This window comes from Kogia breviceps, chromosome 10 (genome assembly GCF_026419965.1).
Source record: "Kogia breviceps isolate mKogBre1 chromosome 10, mKogBre1 haplotype 1, whole genome shotgun sequence".
In the NCBI taxonomy this organism is placed as follows: domain Eukaryota; kingdom Metazoa; phylum Chordata; class Mammalia; order Artiodactyla; family Physeteridae; genus Kogia; species Kogia breviceps.
The window spans coordinates 47,875,051-47,881,050 of record NC_081319.1 but is presented as its reverse complement, the minus strand read 5'-3'; the positions used below and the strand labels follow the sequence as shown (position 1 = coordinate 47,881,050).

Sequence of the window (6,000 nt, the reverse complement as noted above, 5' to 3'; positions counted from 1 at the left end):
TTAGGTCCCATTTGTTAGCTGAGCACTTCGAAAGGATCTCTCTCTCTTTTTTTTTTTTGGCCCCATAGCTTGCGGGATCTTAGTTATTTGACCAGGGGTCGAATCCAGGCCCCCAGCAATGGAAACACGGAGTCCTAACCACTGGACTGCCAGGGAATTCCCTGAAAGGATATCTTTTTATGTGTCCTACAATCTGTCCTTGGTATAGAAGAGGAAGAATTCCAGCCAAAAATCCCTAATTTAATCAAGTTACCCTAATATCTGCGGGCTACCTCTAATACTGACATTGGGAGATTAAAAAGTGCAGAACCTATAAATATTCAGATAGCTGTAACTAAATCTGTTCCCAGATTATCTCAATATCCATTAAAATCCGAGGCCACACAAGGCCTCACGTTAGACCAAATCACCCAGGGGCTAACCGTTCCCTGTACCAGACCCAGTGTGTGGCTGTTAGCATAACTGATGCCATCTTGCGCCCTTACAGTTTCTACTGTTTTTTACTGATCCTACCCAGGACTGTACCGTGCAGTGAATCACTTCTGTACTGTACCTGTAGGGCCTTAACTATACTTACACCCCTACTTCCCTATCGATACTTTTGAGCTTTGAGCTTTCCGGCTGGCGGATGTAAATAAGATACTGGAATGTCCCCCCCTGGGCAGAAACCGTTCCGAGAAAAAGGCCTGGAAAACAGGACATGTCTGAGACATGCCCTAACCGCGAGCAAACAAGTATGGCGGGGGGGTAAGAATGATTAAGCCAAAGAGTTTAAAGGTCGCCCCAGCCAACCATAACTCATGTGACTCAACCCCCCCACCCCCAAAACACGAAAATGTAAAGTAGGCATCCGACAGCTAACCAATCAAGGAACTAGAGCCAAGTCCCCACTCCGGTCCGGAACAAACAAACCAATCAGAAAAACCCTCTATATATCCACACTTTGCATAATGAAAAATGAAACCTATAAAATGTATATGATTCCGCTTTTACGGGGTTCCTCTTCGGCCTCCTGCGTGAGGACCAAGGAACCCCGGTGCACCGGCTCCTAATAAACCTCTTGCGTGTTGCAACGACTCTTGACTCTTGGCGGTTCTTGGGCGAGCTGGGATCCCTCGGAGACCGTTCAGGTCTAACATACCGTGCAGTGAATCACTTCTCTGTCATCAGAGCCTTTTTAGTTAATAAATATCGTTTAATAATCATTAGGTCCAGGTAGCCTCTATGCTGTTAGTCCCCAAACAATGATGAAAACCTTCCCTGACGTATTCCCAGCACCCATGAGACTAGTTACCCGTTCATAAATCTTAAGTTACGAATGGACCTACCCCCATATCCTAGGTTAACTATAAAAAATTGTCCCAGTGGTCTTCATTTCTATTTTCTTCTACCTATAAAACCTCTGGCTTTGTATACTCTTCCGAGCTCCTCTCTACCTGCTAAATTGGATGCAGTCTGACTCAGGAATGTCATGGTCCGAACGCGGGTTGGGAAAGAATTTCCAGATACAAGGCAGAATGTAAAGAAGATCGAATTTATTAAAAGGAAGGGTCGCTGCCAGAAGAGCACGCGGGCTTCCTAATATTCAGGGAGAGCAGACCCGGAACAAGGGTTACTGGTCTGTTTTTATATCCAGGGAACAAAGGAAGTTGCGAGTCACCTACTGATTGGGCAGGGTATGCATACTTCCAGTGTGCAGAGCAGGAGAAGGACGGGGCAAATACCTTTCCTTATATGGGTGGGGAAAGGGACAGGGCATGCTACTTGGGAGGGATCAGGGATATTGTAATGGTTGCTACGTGACAGTGTGATAAGAGTACGGTAACTCCCTGTCCCTCGATGTTGGCCCTTTGAGTTTATCTTGTCCCTTGTCCTTGGAGCACCACAATGAATTGCTAATTAAAGCCAAAAGAGCTTTAAAATTTACTCAGTTGAATTTTGTTAACGGGAGAAAACAGCTGAAAGCTGTGGTAAGGAAAAATTTTGTGTGCTTGTGGACTGGGAATGAGCAAGTATCCCAGGTTGTGGTGGTGAAGGGGGGAAGGGACTGTCCTGAACGGAGCCTTCCTTAGGATTGGGTTCCCCTCCTTGAACGGGGCCCCAGAGGGTAATGAGTGGTCCCCTTTACAGCTCCTCCTGGCCAGCCTGGTCATCTAGATCTTGCTGGTCCCTGATTTGACTCCTGGCTTTGATCCCGTTCTTCCCTGGGGGGAGGGAGCCCTGGAGGGATGCCCTGCACACACATGGGGAGGGGTGTAGGAAAACAGGATAAGACGGATGGAGCTCTGGGGTACCAAGAGAAGGCCCAGTGGGTTAGGTGGGGTGTGTGGGGACCACCTCCTGGGCTGGGCTCAGAGGTCGTCCAGCAGGGCACTTGGTCCCGGGAGAAGCCGAGACGTTGGCCCTCCCAGCTTCCTAGAGAGGCCGAGAGGCCCGGGGCGGTGACGCGCTTGCGCGATACGGGCCAGCGGAGAGCTGGGCGCGGGGCTGCTGGCGCGGCCTGGGCCGTGTGGTCTGGGGACCTAGGGGTTCGCGGCCGCGGGAGTCGGTGAGTTGGGCGGCGTGGCGGCGTGGGGGGGAGCGGGGCGGCGGGAGTTGTCGTGGGGGCGCGGGGTTCCCGGCGGGCGGCGGGTGAGGCTCGGCCTGGAGGCTGCGCCCGGGCTGGGGTCTGGCCTGGGAGCCCAACCGCCGCGGTGAGGGCGTATCTGCCTGCTCTTCGCTGCCCCGGGCGCGAATTTGGAGTAATGGTTTCTGTGTTTTATCACTTCTCCCAGTTATGCAAACAAAGCGTATTCATTACATGTAATTAGATGACGCGGGTGAACGTTAGAAAAGTGAAAGTACCCGCAATCCGTTGTTTTCGTTCGGAGACTTCCTGATCTTTTAAAATTTGTGCACGATTATGCAAACTCTTATACATGTACAAATATGTTTTTTTAAGAAGTGGGATTATTTTACTGGTTTTTAAAGATATATAATCCATATATTTTATTTTTAATTTAAAAAATTGAGGTGTAATCCACATAGAACAACATAGTGGTTTTAGGTGTACAACATGATTCCGTATTTGTATACTGTTGATGTTAGACCTAAACGGTCTCCGAGGGATTCCACTCGCCCAAGAACCGCCAAGAGTCGAGAGTCGTTGCAACACGCAAGAGGTTTATTAGAGGCCGATGCATCGGGGTTCCCTGGTCCTCACGCAGGAGGCCGATAAGGAACCCCCCAAAGCGGAATCACACACATTTTATAGGTTTATTTTACTCATAGGGCGGGTACATCTGGAGTTTTATAATGATTGGGTAAACGGGGTGACCTTTAAATTGGTTGGTTTAGGCATTCCTGCCTGTTTTGCAGTTCGGGCCTGTCCTGTTTTTTTAAGCCTTTTTCTCGTAAGCGTGCGTCCTGTCCCTTTCTCGGAATTAAAGTTTATGTCCAAAGGGACACTCCAGTACCTTACCTACACCTGCCAGCTGGACAGCCCAAAAAGTTCTAGGTATCGATAGGGAAGTGGGGATGGTAGGGATGTGAGTACAGTTGAGGCCTTACATTGCTTTTAAAAGCTTTTTTTTAGTATTGTGATAAAATGCACATAACATTTACCACACGATACATAAAAATTGATCACTTAAGCCATTTTAAAGTGTATAATTCAGTGGCATTATGTACATTCATATTATTGCTTTTTGAAAATTATATCGTCTTCAACTTGTGGAATGCATTTGTTCATATATTGGTTAAAATTGGGGCCAGCAGTATGACACCATTGAGACATATTTTTGCAAGTATAATTAAAAAAACATGTTGTTTGCTGTTTATTTTCCATAGTACACATTACATGAAGCTGTAAATGCTCAACAAGTGATGTGTATTCGGTTGTTTGTTTTCAGAATGAAAGAGTACTATATAAAATACAGTTTTTAAACACAAGGTAAAGCTGTAACCTAAAACCACTCTACTGTCTTCTCACTTACATTGGCCTAAGAAATCAGAGAATGTTCACCTTCTTAAGTTAAAAGTGTGGCCAGGAAACAACACCATTCTGTTTCAAACTTTGCATTTCAGAACTGAAAACTTATTAGTATTAGGTGGGTTATTTTGCAAGGAAGTGTCAGAGAGCAGTTTTAGCGGTAATGATGTGATTTCAGGGAACTTTGTGTCTGTTATACGCATGTGTATTTTCAGGGGCTGAAAATGTGTGTGTTTTCAGGGGCTGATGAATGCGGCTGCTCTTACATAGTTGCTCTTAATGTTGAGGAAAGGCCGACAATTTTTGGTCAAAAACCCCTATGTGTACTTATAAGGAAGGAAAACTGATAAAAGCATAAAAGATAGTAAATTTGCCACTGTTAAGTTTCCTGTGGCTCCTGGTATCCAGGAAGTATTAATGCATGAGCATTCTATGATGTCATGCTCAAGAGTAAAAACACAGGAAGTGTAGTAAAATATAACTCATATTACTTTGCAATCTTCAGTATTTTTAAAATCAGAAACAGTCTGAAAGAGGTCCCTCAGGTGTCATCATGTGCTCCACAAGATTGAATTTTTGAGCTTATATTTTTCCTTCCCTTATCTTAGACCTCTTATCTTCCTTCCTTGTTTTATTTTACCACATAGCACCTGTTACTGTCTCTGACTCATTGCCTGTCTTCCCATAAGCTGTTCAAGGCAGTGCATTTTGTCTGCATTATTCACTGCAGAGACCTTAGTGCCTAGGACATAATATAGATGCTTAGTAAATATTTGTTCAATTAATGGAAGAGTGAATTCAAATTGTAGATAATAATTGACAGTACTCAGTATCCTTGATTGCGAAGTTAATCCTTAATATCCAAGATAGAGATAAATTAAGAAAAACAGTAACAACTCAAACGTCTTCAATTTTTTAAAAAAATTTGTTTATTTGGCTGCGTCGGGTCTTAGTTGCGTAGTGCAGGCTTAGTTGCTCTGCGGCATGTGGGATCCTAAGTTCCCTGACCAGGGCTCGAACCTGCGTCCCCTGTACTGGAAGGTGGATTCTTAACCACTGGACCACCAGGGAAGGCCCCAAACGTCTTCAATTTAAAAACCTTTTTATTTTGAATAATTGCAGACATATAGAGGGTGTCAGAACTTTACAGAGTTCCCTTATATCTTTACCTGGTTTACCTAAAGGTAGTATCTTGCATAACTACAGTACAGTCATCAAACTTAAGAAATTTGCAGGGGTCCAATACTATTCATTAAACTGCTGATTTATCCAGAGTTCATCACTGTCTCGCTAATGTTCTTTTTCTGTTCCAGGATCCAGTCTACAATCCCTCATTCCATTTAGTTGTCACGTCTTCTAGTTCTCCTTCAGTCTGTGACAGTTCCTCAGTTTTACTTGTTTTTCATGATTTTGACAATTTTGAAGTATTTTGTATTTGTAACTTTAGAGTGACCCTCTCGATTTGGTTTTGTCAGATGTTCTGCTTAGATTGAGGATGATATTGATATGTCTTCTTACTGGTATACTACTCTTTTTTTTTGGTTGTGTGGGGTCTTCGTTGTGACTCATGGGCTCCTTAGTTGCAACTCGCCAGCTCCTTAGTTGTGGCATGCGAACTCTTAGTTGTGGCATGCATGTGGGATCTAGTTCCCTGACCAGGGATCGAACCCCGGCCCCCTGCATTGGGAGCACGGAGTCTTATCCACTGCACCACCAGGTCAGTCACTAAATTATTCTAACTTTGGCCATTGGGAACTCTTTCAAGTTGGCTCCTGTTTCCCCTTACATGCTCCCTTCCTTTTTTGTGTCTTTCTCTGATTTTCAGGCACCACAAGCTACTCATCTTGTGTTTTCACCTCCCCCAGCCCTGGAATCAACCATTTCTGCAAGGATTCCTGGTTTCGTTTATTGTAGAATGGTATTGAGAAACCAAATTTTGGGCACTAGGTTGAGCTCATTTCTTAATTGGCAAATTGGTATAAATATTAGTTTAACATTTTAAATGTGTACTAGAAGCAATCTTTCTTTAG

The 6,000-nt window shown here is 44.5% G+C and overlaps 1 protein-coding gene across 7 annotated transcripts in view; it reads left to right on the top strand.

The window, feature by feature from the left end:
* The first annotated feature begins 1,946 nt into the window (after positions 1-1,946).
* The window catches only part of ZNF445 (zinc finger protein 445), a 42,699-nt gene continuing 38,645 nt past the window's right edge, over positions 1,947-6,000 (top strand). For 3 of the 7 annotated variants that reach the window (XM_067005653.1, XM_067005649.1, XM_067005651.1), the window contains exon 1: positions 2,349-2,548. The gene's annotated coding sequence lies outside the window, so the exon portion shown is untranslated. Of the gene's footprint in view, positions 1,971-2,287; positions 2,549-5,839; positions 5,889-6,000 lie in introns of those variants that run through there. The other 4 variants (XM_067005652.1, XM_067005648.1, XM_067005654.1 and 1 more) reach the window with 4 other exon arrangements.